The following is a 17,813-nucleotide window of genomic DNA, read 5'->3' as shown; positions in this document are numbered from 1 at the left end:
GGTGGGCAAAAAGGATGGAGCAGGGGCATGCACAAAGACATCGGAGGGCAGGGGGAAGGAGAATAGAGGCAGCAAGCTAAGCATAGTGGCTAAGCAGGAGGTTAATGATGGGCCATGGAATTGGGCAATGGAGGGCAGGAGGAGTGGACTGGTACATCATGCTAAATGGAGGGCAGTGGCAGCACATCAGACCATGCATGGCAGGAGGGAGGAGGCTAGTCCATGGATTCAGACAACAGAGGATAGAGAGGAGGTGGATGGGGCAGCAAGCTAACTGTTCAGAGAAAGTGGGTATTAGGAACTTTATTGTTTTTAAAATGTGTGTCTGTGCGAACTACTTAAAATATGAACAAGTATGCAGCATAATCTCACTTTTATTCAGGAAGAAGAGGACGTTTGTGACTGTGACTCCGGGCTCACTTGGCAGAGACACCCCCTGACCCTCCACCCCCATCGCAAAATGTAATGCCCGTGAAAAGGGTAGGTGGACACAGTGTTATATAGCACATAGTCCTGAGAGCACGATTGAAAATGAAAACTAGATATAGTATATGGTATAAACTATGCACCAAAAAGTGTGATATAAGATGAACCGGGCGTGAAATATAATATGCAATACATTGTGCGCAATGACAGATTCATTGGAGAGCGCGAGATAGCACAGGCACTAGCACGTGCTATGCGATATGCGCCTTGGAGTGTAATATGCACAGGACAGTGTTGTGTAACCTAACTAGTCTCTAAAGTTGTAATATAAAATATGTGCTGGGGAGTGTAACGTTGCATATGCACTGTGACAAAGATATGGATCCCAGATTGTAATATGTATGGCATAGCGCTGTGCGTTATAACATAGGCATCGAGGAAGGCACGTTAGATGGGGCAATATAACCTGTGCGAAGGCAAGTGTGGCATGACATATTCACGGGGTGGTGTTACAGTGCACATGGGCTAGAGAGTGTCATAGCATACACTTGTCGGCGGGCACTGGTGGGTGTAACACAGCATTGGGCTCAGCCAGGAGCACTCTGTGACTCTCAAGTGAGGTTTGTCTCCTTTCCAGAGAGTAAAATAAAAAGTATTACACATCCGGCGGTGGATGTGTATTTTATTAACCGTGAGGGGGGTTTCTTGCATAGTTTGGTCGAATTTTTGTCGAATCCCATTTGAATGACTTGGTTTGCGTGTATATTAAATGTGCCCGTCAATAGCTACCCATGTTTGTGTAAATAAACGACAAGGGTGTCTACTTGGAGAGTAACCACCGGCGGGGGCGCCGGAATTAGGCACGGTAGGGCGTCAGACACGTCAGATCTTCACTAGCGGTGTAAATGCATTCCACGTGGATTCATTGTATGCATAGTCGCCTTTTAATGAATATCACGCAAATCGTCATGGTGATAGGTACATACAGTTTGTCCAGCATGTCCTCGGTGTTTCTATAAATATATATATATTTTAAATAATAAAAAACAAAGGCCGGCCCCGGGGGATGGGGTCCCCGGGGCCATAAGTGACCTGAGGAGGGGGGCAACGCAGCCCCCCCCTAAAGAATAAAAAAAATAAAAAGGCCATGACCCGGGGGTTGGGGTCCCCGGGGCCGATTAAGGCCTTGGGAGGGCCACATTTATTTTTTTCAACAAAAAAAATTAGGGTGCAGGCCCTGGGGGATGAGGTCCCCAGGGCACGTAAATTAGAAAAAGTAGGGAGGCCACACAGCCCTCCTTCTTAAAAAAATAAAATAAATAAAAGACCAACATCGTGCCGGAGGCCACGCCCCCTCCTTGCAGCACTCTGCAAACGCGCCCACTGGCCAGTTGTAAGTTCGGGAATTAATTTCCCTTCAATACTGAGGGTCCCTGAGGGCCAACTAGCCCAACAGGTATCTCCAGTATGCGCCAGGGAGCTGCGTTGCAGACAGGTGTTCTGAGGCCACGCCCCTTTTTACACCTCTATGCAACGCAGCTCTGTGGTGCTTACTGGAGGTACCTAGTGGGCTAGTTTGACCCTAGGGACCCTTAGGATTCAAGGGGACTTAATCTCTCAACTTAGAACGGCCACAGGGCGCATTTGCACAGTGGTGAAGGGAGGGGACAGGGCCTGAGGTGACGTGTGCAAACACGCCCTGTGGCGTGTTTTAAGTTGGGGAAATAATTCCCTTTCAATCCTGAGGGACCCTGGGGGCCAACTAGCCCACCAGGTGCTTCCAGTAAGCGCCACAGCTCTGTGTTGCAGAGAGGTGGTGCAGGCTGTGCCCCTTTTTACACCTATCTGCAATGGCGCTTACTGGACGTACCTAGTGGGCTATTTTGCCCCTAGGGATCCTCAGGATTCAAGGGGACTTAATCTCCCAACTTATAAAACGGCCATAGGGCGTGTTTACACAGTGGGGTAGGGAGGGGACGGGGTCTGAGGTGACGTGTGCAAACACGCCCTATGGCGTGTTTTAAGTTGGGGAAATAATTCCCCTTCAATCCTGAGGGCCCCTGGGGGCTAACTAGCCCACCAGGTGCTTCCAGTAAGCACCACTGAGCTGCGTTGCAGAGAGGTGGTCCAGGCCATGCCACTTTTTACACCTCTCTGCAATGCAGCTCTGTGGCTTTACTGGAGGTACCTAGTGGGCTAGTTGGACCCTAGGGACCCTCAGGATTCAAATATACTTAATCTCCCAACTAAAAACGGCCACGGGGCGTGTTTACACAGTGGTGAAGGGAGGGGACGGGGCCTGAGTTAACGTGTGCAAACAAGCCCTGTGTCATGTTTTAAGTTGGGTTAATAATTCCCCTTCAATCCTGAGGGACCCTGGGGGTCAACTAGCCCACCAGGTGCTTCCAGTAAGCGCCACTGCGCTGCGTTGCAGAGAGGTTGTCTAGGCCGTGCCCCTTTTTACATCTCTCTGCAACGCAGCTCTGTGGCGCTTACTGGAGGTACCTAGTGGTCTAGTTGGACCCTAGGGACCCTCAGGATTCAAGGGGATTTAATCTCCCAACTTAGAACGGCCACAGGGCGTGTTTACACAGTGGGGAAGTGAGGGGACGGGGCCTGAGGTGACGTGTGCAAACACGCCCTGTGGCGCGTTTTAAGAGGTAGTTTTAATCCCCTGCCCTATTATATACTAGGGGCTTACAGAGGAGGTCATGCTGATCACAGGGGGACCCCAACGCATAGTGTTCCCTAGTGTATGAAGGTGTTTTCACTGTATTCTGAGTGTCTTTTAACATAGCACTGGCTCTAGGACTGGTTAGTCAGACTCAGTTAACACCAGTATCCGTCTGAAAAAGTTGAGGGTACAGGATGATTTTGCAACAAGTCTTCTTTCTGCTCTTCTGTTTGTTCTTTCTGCACGTTATCCTTCTTCCTGCACTTTTCTTCGTCTTTGAGGACTTATGTTGCTTCTTTCTGCATTTCTTTTTTTTCTTTCTGTGCGTTTTTTCTTCTTTCTTCACATGTCCTATCTCTGTAGGCATAGTTAGAAATTAGCATTTAAAAAACCTTTGAAATTCACTGAAAAAACCATAGGTTTCAGGCACGTTATAGTTAGGAATTAGCATTTAAAAAACCTTAGAAATTCACTGAAAAACCATAGGTTTCAGGGGTGTTATAGTTAGCTGGACTTTTCACTCGTACAAAACCATTGAAATTCCCCCGTTATAGTCAGTTCAGCTAACTATAACTCGCGCGCCCGCAATGCACTGCTGATGATGTCACATATTACATCAATCATGACATGGTCAGTGACATCACTCATGACATCACTGATGACATCTCAAATGACATCACTGATGACATCACTGATGACATCATCCAGTGAATGTGTGTTTTTCTGAAAATTACATATGTTTTATATATGTATATCTCAAGGTCGATGGAAGAATAAATGGGTATATAAGTGCCTAAATGGATGATTTGTTTTTGAAAAATTGATTGTATAGCTGACTGATTAAGTGTATCTTAGTGAATACACGGCTTAGTGAGTAATGTTTAAATATGTAAATATCTGTACCAGTCTCTCACTTTGTGTATAAGTGGCTGCATGGGTTGGTGAGTAGCTACATGATTGTCTATTTAGGTTATTAGTTGTTTTTTTGAGTATCAGTATGAGTGTCTGTATGGTTCGGTGGGGGGTATTACATAGTGCATAGGTGCATGAATGAGTGACTCACTATTTGTATGTGTTGAAGACAGCATGTGTGCAGGACTTTATGGGTGGATGAGTGTGTGCATGGGTGTGTTAGTGAGTGAATGACTGTCTCAATAGTGTCTTTATGAGTAACTACATATGTTTTAAACTAGTATATGTGACTATTGGTGTATATAAGTGAGTATATGTGAGAGTGAGAGATTGAAAGAGTTCCTGTATGAATAAGTAAGTGTTTCTATAAGTGATTGTTTAAAAGACTAAGTATGTGTAAGTTTCTGTAGAAGTAAGTGTGGTGGTGTGTGTATATATGCAAGTAAATGGATGTTTGATTCTTTATTAGCATGAGTGACTATGTGTGTGAGTAACTCTATGGATGAGTGGCGTTGTGTAACAGGATGTATAGGTGTATGAGTACATATGATGAGTGAGTACATGTATGAGTGACTGTATAGGACTGTTGGTGAATGAGTGGATGTGTATGTGGATCTTAGAGTTACTGAATAGGTTGTTGTAACTGATATTGGTATGTCCATTGTTTTGAAAATTTTAGTTTCTATTTTCTCTATCACAAGGATGATGTCATCAGTGATGTCATCTGAGATGTCATCAGTGATGTCATGAGTGATGTCACTGACCATGTCATGAGTGATGTAATATGTGACGTCATCAGCAGTGCATTGCGGGCGCGTGAGTTATAGTTAGCTGAACTATCTATAACGGGGGAATTTCAATGGTTTTGTACGAGTGAAAAGTCCAGCTAACTATAACGCCCCTGAAACCTATGGTTTTTTTCAGTGAATTTCTAAGGTTTTTAAAATGCTAATTCCTAACTATAACGTGCCTGAAACCTATGGTTTTAGGAGTGAATATATATATATATATATATATATATATATATATATATATATATATATATATATATATATATATATATTTGTTTTATGCATTGCGCAAACCTGCACCCTGTCCACGCCTGCCCTGCCACCCACGAATCATACCAGCCGCCACTGTGTATTTCCAATAATGTGCACACCCTCCAAAACTTTACAAACACCCCACAGCCCCAGATCATGTGGAAGAAATGTGTGTGTGTACAACATCAAAGGCCTTCAGGGAAAGAACTCCACTGAGTGCAGCCTAGTGCCAACACACACACCCTTAAGCAATGGTGCATGATTGCCTGCATTACAGGTGATTTTTTTTGTGAAGGAAGGGGAACACAAAAACATTAATCAGAGGTATTTTCCGCATACCTTGGAGAAATAAAGATGTTTATCTGTTTTACAGTTTGGATTTCTTTTGTGCAGGAAGGATCACTATCTTGCACAAAAACAATCCTCAGAAGCATTTATCTCCTGCTATGTTACAGCACATTTGGAAGGAGAAAATAACAAGGAGAAATAAAGATGTTTCTCTTTGTTATGCCTCTGTTGGGAAGGCATGCCATTTTGACATATTTACTGGTTTACTATCCTTAGTAATTCTAGGAATACACCATAATCCATGGGTGGGTGTGTGGGAACACCCACGCTCCCCCCATGGAATGCCTTCCCAACACAGAGTAACACAAGGTAGCGACTTGTGCTGCCTTGAGTTACTCTAGATTTGCTAATCAACGTAGAGCCACCAAAGACGACCTTGTGTGGCTTAATAAATCTAACTGAAGCCCTTGCGTTGCCTTGCACCACCTTGCATGATGCAATGGCAATGCAAGGGCATGGCTAATCTGGGCCATAGTGTTTCGCAACATATCCGAAGAGACCATTAAGAATGGGGGATATAAAGCCAAAAGATGAATAGGACAAGTAATGTCTCTATACAGAATGCCAGCTATAAGATTGAGGCAGGACCTATTTTTTTTTGTCATTTCACAACGAAAGTTAAGAGAGAAAAAAGTTTCATGCTGTCAAATAGTTGTGAAGTAAAAGCACAGCACCATATTTTGTGCCACCACTGGAAGTGGTTCCTCGTCTGTCTGGTGCCTTTTTACTATGGCTCCGCAAACAGAAGCAAAGTCTAGAATTTCAGTATGTGACTGTCAGTAAAAGCAATAGGGAGCAGTGACTGTTTCTCAGGGAGGTTAGTGTGGGGGTACTCCATCTCAGCACTCAACACCAGCCCCTGTAGTGTAATACGTTTAATGTTGAGTCTAGTGCATCTCTTTATAAAAGACAAGTACTTTATTATACACAAAGTAGAAATACTAGGTGCCACAAATTTGGTACCCTCCTTCTATGCACTATTCACCCTGTGTCTCTCTCCCAGGTTTTATAAGGGTTTTCAGGGTTGTGGATGCCAGGTTTGCCCTGAGCATTTAAACTTTCAGATGAATGGGCCGGTAGGCTCGCATCCACACAACGTTGGTGTTATACCTGTCATCCTTAGGGGGGGCCTCCCCCAAACCTTTTGCCTGCTTACCTCCACTTTATGCTGTATCATTTTGTTGACCTTAGGACTCTGAGCACTCTGCGGCTGCTGACCAGTGCTATAGTGCATGTGCTTCTCCCCTAAACATGGTGACATTCGTGTATGCATGATTGGCATGTTTAGTTTCCTTATAAATCCCTTGTAAAATGGTATACCATGTACCGAGGGCCTGTAATCTAAATGCTACTTGTGAGCCTGCAGCACTGGTTGTGCTACCCACACAAGTAGCCTTTCAAACCTGTCTCAGACCTGACCTTGGAAGTCGTGTGTGTGCAGTTTACTGCCATTTTGACTTGGCATTTAAAACCACTTGCCAAGTCTTAGACTCCACTTTTATTACAAATATATCATCCCTAAGGCAGTCCCTTGGCAGCCCTATGGGCAGGGTGCTGTGTAAGTAAAAGGTATGACAGGTACTCTTAAGTTTTACTTGTCCTGGTAGTGACAAACAGTTACATCCATTTTTCACTATTGTGAGGTCTACTTCTCTAATAGGATAACATTGGGAAGTCCTAAAGACACTTTTAAGCCATAATTCCTGATTAGAAAGGAGCAGTTGCATAATTTTTCATATCTTTGGAATGGTAATGATAAATCCTTCTCATTAGTAAAGTTGAATTTAACATTAATGTTTGAGAAATGCCACTTTTAGAAAGTGAGCATTACTCTGCTCGTACAGCTCTGTGTGCCTTGCAGCCTGTCTTCAATAAACGTCTGGGGTGGGTGACCGCTGCACTTTGTGTATTTCTTTTCGGCAGCTACAAACACGTGAAGGGTGGGTGTGACAGAGAACTCATCTGCATTTATCTACATTCAGGTAGCGCTTCCTGGGCAGGAATAGGAAGTTGACACCCCTGAATAGGCAGTGTCCTGTGTCCCACACAAAGCCGCCTCCCCCCACAGAGCCTGGCAGAAAGGGCTGGGATGAAGGGGGACATGTGCACTTCAAGGGCCTGCTATGAAGGCATCCCCATTTCAAAGACACATTTGGGTATAAGTACTGGAGCTCTGACCCTACCAAGACAGTACACTACTGATCCTGAGAAGAGCAAAGACTGATGTGCTACAAGGATTGCCACTTTTCCTGACTGCTGCTCTGAATGAACTGCTTTCTGCTTTGCTGGGCTGCCTTGCTGATCTCTGTCCCAGTGCCGGCTTTAGTGCTGGTGGCGCCCTGTGCGATAATGTTTGTTGGCGCCCCCCCCCCAATGACTACCTCCACCACGGATTCTCTCACTAGCACCCTTTAACAGTGACCACGTCTCCATAACCACACTCTCTCAGATGCATTGAATTAGTTATATAGCGCCACTCATACCAATGTAGGGTGTCCAAGCACTTTGCATCACACGCACATTACACAGCGACAATCAATCATACGTGTGTAAATCAGTGTATAGTGAATGTTACTTAAGCCAAAGGACTAAAAGTGTAGGAGTCACACGTCATCCATACTGGTAGGCAGTATAGTTTAAGAGTGCTTGGTGTGTAGCAGCACAAACTCAGAGTCGAAAAAGAAACAGCATAGTTGGGAGTTTTCTTTAATAATAAGAATCGATTTCTAGCCAAATTAACCCTTTTTGCAACATTAATCAATGTTCTAATAATGTATACTTTGCAGTGTGTATGCAGTTCTAGGATGAAAGTTAATAGCTCACTATTCTATATTAGGACTTAAAGTTATAAATTGCAAGTAACCTGCTGATCTATTTACATCATACGCACTCTTTAATCTACTTGGTACACGTTCTTTGCAGCAGGCATATTAACCCTCTGCACTAACTTCACCTAAGTCAAAACCTCAACTATACAAAATGCTGATCTCTATCCAAGAAGATAATTAATCACACGAGTTATCTTGACATTTATGTGAGGCCTGGTAATTGCCATTGGAAAGAAACGCTGCAGCAGGTGCTTCAAAAGCATAATAAACTTTCAAACACAGCACCCCCAGGAAGCCAGCACCTGGTGAGGTGGCACCGGTCGCACCGCCCTAAAGCCGGTCCTGCTCTATCCTGCTGATGACAAGGACTGGAACCCATCTCACTTGAACCCAGAGTGAATCCAAAGACTTGCTGGCTCGCCTCCTGTTTGTGAAGTCTCAGGGCCATCAAAGACTTCCTACAACTCTGCTGCTGCTGTTGGACTCTGCCGTATGTGAGTTCCACCATGCCTGAGGTGACAATGCAGTCCTGGGGATCAGTAGCTGTTTTGCTTCAAAATCGATCCAGTAACAACTTTGCACCAAATGGAACTAACACAGTGTCCTTTGATGCAGATGCAGTGCCGATCCGAGGACATCCCTGAACAGCTCAATGACAATGGAGTACCCGACTGGGAGTTTTGATGACAACGCAGTGCCTGCATCATAAGGGGTCGATGCCAATGTGGGACCTGATTGCAAGGCACCGACATCGTTGCATAAACCTGACTGCATAAATTGTAACTGATGCATCAAGTCATCAATGCTGACGCTTGCTCCATTAAAGGTACTTTTTCAGTGAGCCCTGCATGGATCCTGTAGCAGGCCTGCTCTCTATGTGGTAAGCCTGAACTTTGGATTTTTTTCTGGTCTAATGTGATCTCAAGTGACCCTTAACCACTATTTGACCCTAAGCACTAATTTTTGGTTTATTCTTTAAAAATTCATAACTCCGGTTCTACTTATTGTATTTTTATTGTTTTGGGCTTGTTGTATTAATAAAATTATTCTCTATTTTTCCAAACCTCCATGGAGTAGTTTTGTTTTTATTGTGCTACTGTGTGTGTGTGTGTGTGTGTGTGTGTGTGTTGCACAAATACTTTACACATTGCCTCTTTAGATAAGCCTGACTGCTCTGTGTCAAGCTACTAGACGGGGAGTGCTGGTTATCTTTTAGTGTGTATCTAGCTTAGCCTGACTAGAATTATGGTCGCTACATGGACAGGGTGCATACCCCTGACAACTAGATACCCAATTTCTAACAGCTGGTGAAAATACCTTGTCACAATATTCATTACAAAACACGGTATGCTGCCACCTCTGAGCGGCACGAAAAACCAGCGACAGGGAAAGCAGTCCTTCTATCACTACGAGGGCTCGCTTTGAGTGCCCCTCCAGGCATAAGACATGTCCGGAACCTATGGTCGTTAAGGGCAGGCCTAGGTCTTCATGCATGCAGCGCAGTGAGTCCAAAATCTAAAAACCAGGGTCACAGATTCTGTTAGTTTCCGGCTCGCATGCCAGTGAACAGGGTGGTACATCGTGAAGGGGACATTCCTGTCGCAACAGAGACCAAACTTTGATAAATGTGGATTCTAATTGTACTTGATCATATTGTGCAATCCTGGGCAAATAAAGTTTGTGCCTCAATTCCCTCGTCCACCAATTTTGAGAGTGCTTACAGGGGCGGCCTTAGGCATGTGCAAGCTGTACACCTGCACTGGCCCGCCAAACCCCAGAGACCGCCTGGCCACGAGGAATCGGATACAATACATATTCGTGGCGGCCCCTGCCAGGTATTTAGCGGCCTCCGGCTTCTGCCCCGCCCGGACCCCCTCTTCCGGGGCCCCCTACCTACGCTCCCTGCACAGGGCCACCATGAGCCTAGAGCCACCCCTGGTGCTTATTATAATTAGTTCAAAAGCAGTACCAGGTTCACTGTAAAAAAAAAAAAAAAAAAAAAGCACTGGACTTTTCCTTTAGTTGCTAAACAGAACATCTCCTTGAAAGAAAGATGCTGCAAATGCCTGCGATCTGCAGGCGGATCCGAAGGAAACTGTATACTTCTCAGTTTACAGCGGCCTCCAGGAACCTTTCCCTCTTTGCTTTTATAATGGGCCTTTATTACTGTGTGAATAATAATCAGCGGACAGAACACTTCTATTGATTATACAGAAGGACACGCTGCGCCAGCAACAAGGACAATTAGGGACAACCTGGAAACTGCAGCATGGTGGGAGCAGCCACATCAGATTAATGAGCGGAGGATCTCCTGGAGACTTCCTTCTCGCCTGTAGAAAAAACTGCGGCCATAAAGCATCCGTGGACGTGGCGCAGAAGAGACAAACATTTGTACTCCTAGAAAAATAGGTCATGGTATGTCAGTGGAGGAGCGGGGGCTCAGGAGTAACATTTGTAGAAACTTTTTGGCAGGGCGGGTACTGAGAGCATGGACTTCTATCTCAAATGGCGGAAGAGAGGCAACACATTGATACATTTAAATTCATTTAAAAATAGTCAAAGTAAATGTACATCCTATTGGCATGTCATGAGCGATCAGCCAAGAAAACTGAGAATAGATGGATTGAATTGGCAGTCTAAACCTGAATTTCAGTGAACCTATGTGTGTCTCAGGCACACGCCTTTCTTGATGCGTAAGGTAGTAGGACTTCTTGCAGTGTATTAAAATTAACTAGAAGTCTCTAGTACTTTCCAAAATATGTATCTCCTAGTGGCACAGCCTAACTGCAAGAGAGATACATATTGTGTTAAATCCTACATCAAGCGAAATACTTCTGTCCTTCTAAAAGGGTGTTGTCTGAATTCACATAAGCATAAAGCAAGGGCCGCCTATAATGTGGCTGAGCAATGGAGAGGGCAACGGGGCAGATTTAAAAGCCCCTTGCGCTGCCAGTACATCACTTTTTGTGACGCACTGACAACGCATTTCTCTGCCCCATATTTACAAGGACAGGAAAAGCCACCCTGCGTGGCTTTTCCTGTCCTTGTAAATATGGCCCCTTTACACGCAGCACTTTGCGTGAAAGGGGCGTTCCATGGGTGCTGCTGTGAGTGTCCCCAAGCAACACCCATGGAACCAGACCCATTTCCAGATTTACGAGGAATCATTAACCTGGAAATGCGTCAGTATGCTACGCCACCCTAGGGAAGGCATAGGGAGGTGCAACGAGGTGAAATGTTTTCATTTCTCCTTGTTTTTGTCCTCTTTCAATGCGTGCTGCATTCTACAGCCCGCATTGAAAGAGGGAAACGCCTGCAGTGATTGTTTTTGTGCAGGAAGGTGCCCCTTCCTGCAAAAAAACAATCTCCCAATGACACAGGCATCCTTGCACCATGGCAGCTGTTTGTGCACCAGCACAGAGGAGACCACAGGAATACGACATATCATTGTAAATATGTTGCATTCCTGTGCTCTGAAAGTGCTGCAGCGTGGTGCAGCCAAATGCCTTGCCGTGCCATGCTGGGGCACTTTCTTGTAAATCTGCCCCCAGATGCGCACACACATACTCACATTCCCCCATGCACTCTCACTCACATCCATCCATTCACAAGCGCCCACAAATACACCCACCATTCACAAGCACATACACATGCACACACCCATTCAGAGCATGCAGTCACTAATACATATACATTCACACAAGCATGCATGCTTCCAAACATTCATATTTACTTACCAGGCCCAGTGGTGATGGCAGGTCCAGCAGGAGATGAATCAGAAGGCACTGGAAGAATTCAGACCTTTTAAACACTCTAACACAGTATACATCCCAGCACCATGCAGCCACCTTCCTTCTTTGTTGATGCTGCTGCTGCTCAAAAGATAAATGCTCTCTGCACTATCTTGTGTGAACAATTTATGAAGCTTAGTACTCCTTTTACCCCCCACCCACGAAAGAGAGATAATATCAGGCTTGTTTACACTTAATATTTGTTGCCTGCATCTTTGTTTTTCATCCTTATTTCACTTTTTTGTGTTGTTGGTAAGTTTACAGTTTACAATTTCTTGCTGTGTGCTTGCGCTGGATTACACCCAGAACTGTTACTGGGTTGAATGTGTGATTTGTTCAGCATTCAGTCCATCATATGTTCTTTTTGCTTTTGTCACCCAAAGTGGGACGGGTATGCTCAGACATGGGTCCCGTGGTCTCTGTGCCACTGGATTCAAGCTACCCTTACTGATGAGGGGTGATACCCCGAAAGCGGTCCCAGGATTCTTGTTTCTGGTCCAGGGAGGACCTGGCCTGGCAGTTTGGGCTGGACTGTTTAGATGGGGAGCCGGGTCAAGATTAATTTGCATATGGCTGAGTCTAAACTGGGGTGGCATGGTGAGCAGAAAAACTATGGATTGAACCCAGATCTGTGACTGGGGGTGAATGTTTGATTTGTCCAGCATTTTGTCCAACATCTGCTCCTTTTGCTTTTGTTGCCCTAAGTGGGAAGGGTAGGGCCAGAAGTGGGTCCCATTCTCACTGTGCTACTAGATTCAACCTAGCCTGGCTGATGAGCGGTTATACCTGAAACCGGTCCCAGGATTCTTGTTTCTGGCATGGCAGTTCGGGCTGGACTGTTCCCATGGGGAGCAGGGTCAACACTAAGTTGCGTATGGCTGGGTCCAAACTGAAGTCGCATGGTGAGAAAGAAAATGATAGATTAAACCCAGATCTGTGACTGGGGTGAATGTTTGATTTGTTCAGCTTTCTGTCCATCATCTGTTCTTTTTGCTCTTGTTGATAACTGTTGTCTTATTCTGACATTTAACATCTTATGGCATACATTTGGAGGCTACTATCGCTTAGGGGCTGCCACCACTTGTTTTCAAAAGCTGTGCTGTGTTTTTTCAGTGCCTCAGTCTGGCAGATGCACTTGGCCCCATGTGCTGTGTGCTCAGTGATGACCTGCAGGCCTTGTGGCTACCACCACACATCCTCTCTTCCTGATTCGATAGCCCTCTGTGGCTTCGCAAAATCTCTGCCTCTGTCCATTGGGAACCCGAGCAATACACATTTATGTAGGAGCTCGTCCCACCGGCACTTCCTGACTATATTAGTGTGGTGCATTTGCGCACTGATAATAGAGAGGCAAATATTTCAAACAAAATAAAATAAAAAGAGAGGAAAGAGGAGACAAGAGGAAAGTGTCTTGGCGGTCGACCCTTCACAGAATGTGCACGTCGGCCGCCATTTTAAGAGATGGGGACAAGTATATTAAGGACAGTGGGAGCAGCCATTTTACTGCATTGGTAAGCTCCTTGCAATGCATGTTAAATTTCTGGAAGTTGTAGTCTATTTCTTTGGTCTAACCATTCCTTTCTCGAAGCTGCTGCCTCAACCTCTCCCTTTCCATTGCCTATTTAGAGGTATTTAGGTTGGCCTTGACTCACTCTCATCCTTTCCATTACCTTACCTATCAAGAGCTTCTGAAGATGGCCTTTGTTTTGTCACCATGTCTATTTCTGCTTTCTCGCATACGTTGAGCTGGCAACAAGTCTAAGGAGCAGTTGGGCAACAGGATGGAGTGTAGATTGCAGGAAATGGTTAATAGGGCACTTGAAAAAAATGATATAGTCACTAGACGACATCATCGATAGGAAGCTGGAGGATTTTTCCTGGCAGGGTAATATTTTAAAGAGAGCAGAGCAGGCTGAAAGCTCCGGATGGGAAGCTAAGATCCAAAGAAAAAGAGCTTCAGGTGACAACTTGGCTGAAAAGACATAAAAGTCTAATTTTACCTGGAGAAGATATATCACGCAAAAGTGGCAGTGACAAGATCAGTACCTTGGGCACTACAGATGGGCAGGAGAAAGGTCCGGCTGTTCTTATGTGCAACGATAGTAATGAGGCTTTTGAGACAGAGATTGACCTCCCTTATTCTTCAGATTTTGTCTCCAACCAGGACGACATCGAGGTCAAGAGGATCGGAACATCAGGGGAGGCATCGAAGGTCTCGGGATGCAACATGGGTGTTGTTGACCCCTTGGGGGAGGATATCCTCGACCCCCCCTTCTTAATTAAGCATCCCATATCCCCTGAATGGGCACCGTCCCAGCATGTTGCTGAAAATATTGCCTTTTGCCTAAGAAGGGAAATCCCTAAAGAGGTACGATCTTGTTTAAGATCTGAGTGCCCCCAGCCGTTCCTCTCTGACAAGGTCACAATGACCCTTGATCTGGATGCCAAGATGGTGGCATTTATTACCAAAAGTGGCAAAGATCCAAGAAAGAGACTTGAAAAGGGTTTGAAGTCCTGCCAGGAACGTTTGCTCGATGTTATTGGTCCTCTCACTGAGATTTTCGAGATAGCCAAATTAGCCTATCTCAACAAGTCACTACTCAACCCCAAGGAGCTGCGCCAATGGGCCCAAAGGACCACCTTTCTAATAGGAGAAGGCAAACACTGCTTTCTCCAACGAGAGAAGGAAGAGCATCCTTCCCAAAATCTATCCAAAGCTGATCGACTGGCGAGCAAAGAAGGAGGCTCATCCTCTCAGGAACACATCTTTGTGGATTAATTTATTAAGGATATGGCCAAGTGTGTAGGAGTTTTTAGCTCCATTCAGAAGTCAGACAGTCAGTCAGTCAAAACCACTTTATCCGGATAAAGAAAGCCTTAAAAGTATACAACAAACAACAATTATCATACCAATAATACAGTTAAAATTGTCTTAATACATTTTGGGATAGATAAAATATACCAATTACAAACAATAAAAAGTGTAGATAAAAAGGATCGCTCATAATTCATAGGTAGAACATCAAATGCATCGATAGAACATCATCCTCTATTACTTTTTCACAAATGTAAAAACATTATTTAAAAACAAGTTCAGATCAGAGTATACAATCAATCCATAATTTAGAAGATCTAACGCCCTTTTTTTCTATGTCTAACAGCCGCCACTAAAAAATGTGCAACATTGGAAATCTCCCATAGGTCATTTAAAATCTGCAAATATAGTAAGGCAGGTCTAACTTGCATAAAGCCCCATCTCTTAAAAATAGGTCTTAAAAACTTTCTCCGCATGGAGCTACAATGATCACAAAACATTATATAATGCATGATATCCTGTGTCGAGAAATTGTCACATGTACAAGGGCCTAGATCATTTACCCTACTCCATCCCTGTACATCTGCTAAAAGGCAATGGATGAGATTGAGGCGAAATCTGGTTAAGAGAAAGCGATGGAAAGGTTTTGTAACAATTATCAAATACGGTTCTATCTGCGGAACAGTTTTTAACAAAAAATAAGCTTTCACAGTGGATTTCATAATCTCTATTGCCACTCTCTCTACAGACAACACATTTAAAAATTGCACTTTAAGCCATGCCAAGTACTCTTTCACTATCTTTTCTGGAGTGGCAAAAAGTTCAGGTCGCCCCAGTTTATCTAGGGTTAGCTTAACATATTGTAACCATTGGATTTTATTTGCATTATACAGCTCAACACAGTCCTTGGCAATTTCTCTATTCAATGACAATTCTGTATTAGTCCAAATCATTATCCAGCATACCACAGGACCCAGACCAATGCCCAACTCTTGGTGTATAACATAGGTGGGGTAGATTGGGGAACCACCAGAAGGTATCTCAGAAATGTATTTTCAACTATCTGGAGACCTGCTGCAGGTTTATATCCCCAAATCGCAGACCCATACCTTGCTATAGCAATAATTTTAGATCTATAGATATTGAGCAAGGCTTCGCTCCAAGTCAGGATGCAAATCCTTGGATAGCAGCTATGGACCTTGACATCGCATGTTTTTTAGCTTTTAACTGAGGAACCCACGAGCCCCTCTCGTCAAATAAGACTCCCAAGGAAGAGAAAGAAGAAACCCTTGTCAGCTCAATCCTTTCACAATAAAAAGATTTAAGCTTTTTTGACTTCAGCCCCATTGTCATCGTGTGCGATTTGGTTTTTATTAACAATAAGGTCCAGAGATTGCATAAAAGACCCAAAAGAATCTAGGGGCCTCTGCAGACCGGTAGGGCCAGTAAGACCGCATAATCAACGTATAGGAGTGCAGGGATGCCCCTGTCTCCTACACGTGGAATGTCTAGACTAGCAGAACTAAGGGAGATGTTTAAATTATGTATATAGAGGCTATAGAGCAAGGGAGCTAAAAAACAGCCCTGACGTACACCTCTATCTTTTTAAAGTGCTTAGTGCATTTGCCATCTTATCTAACTCTGACCCTGGCATAAAGATACATATGAAGATCTGCTAAAAAGCAAACAAGGCAACGATCCATCCCCATACCTATCAATATTGCCCATAGCTTTGATCTGTTTAATACATTGAAAGCCGATGATAGATCCATGAAGGCCAACTGTAACGTACCTTGTTTTGCCACTGTATTTTTCTCAGTCAAAAGGTGCAAGTCTAAATACTGGTCTAGTGTGCTTCTTCCTTTTCTACAACCATATTGACAATCTGATAAAATTCCAGTGTCGTCTAGCCAATCCGAAATTTTACTTAAAAATACTCTGCCTAAAACTTTGACCACTGAGTCAATCAAAGAAATGGGTCTATAGCAGCCTGGGTCACCTCTTCTGCCCTTTTTTAAAACTGGGATGATGGTAGAGAGAGACCAGGATGGCGGAAATCCATGCTTACTAGCCACATTTAACAGTTTAGTTGTAATTTTAGACCAAAGGCGGGGAGATTGTTTATACAGATCGGCCGGGACACAGTCTGGGCCGGAAGCCGTGTTACTAGTCATTTGAATAATTGCTTTCTCCACTTCATTTTCTATGAAAATCAATGGTGTATTACACCAGTCCTGATCAAGGATTACAGGAGAGCCCCGTCCAGTCTGGGATACCCCATAAATAGAATTAAAATGAGAATACCACTGATCCTCCATGACATTACATTGTAAAGGCATATTATTAAGTCTTGTAAAAAAAAGGTTTATTAACTATAGCCCAGAATCTAGAGCTATTCCTAAGGATCTCAGCAGATAGCAGATCATTCCATGCATTTTCTTTAATTTCTTTTTTTTGCGATTCATTGCACATTTATGAGACTGCCTCAGCTGGGCTACATGAGGGCGGTCTCTAGGCACCTGTTACAAGGCAAAAATAAGCTTTTAGTGTGCTTTTGAGCAATCATTTTCAAACCATTTCTCACCCATTTCAGTATAACTTCTACTGGGCAGTGTTAGGCCAGATGCCACCTTTGCACAGATCTCTTCAAATGCCAATAGAACATCGCCCCCCTCATTTATAGGGTTAGGACAAATAAGAAGTCATAGAAGGACATCAAGAGGGTGTTTCAGGAAGGGATTTTTGGAAAGGCCGGAAGAACGAGGGATCGATTCCCAGGCCAAGGTCAGGCTTCAGCTAGACCCTTCTTGGGATGTGGCAACAGGTTCTTCGAAATGAGCATTGGATACCTACCAGGGCTTCTACCCTAAGATACAAAGGTTCCATGGCAGGTCTTCCACAGGTGATCAGTGTCAGAGAGGTTTTTCCGCAGGTAAGAGTTTCGAAAGACCTTCAGCTACCCATATAAAGGTGAGG

Source organism: Triturus cristatus, chromosome 3_2, assembly GCF_964204655.1.
Source record: "Triturus cristatus chromosome 3_2, aTriCri1.1, whole genome shotgun sequence".
Classification (NCBI taxonomy): domain Eukaryota; kingdom Metazoa; phylum Chordata; class Amphibia; order Caudata; family Salamandridae; genus Triturus; species Triturus cristatus.
This window is presented reverse-complemented; position numbering follows the sequence as displayed.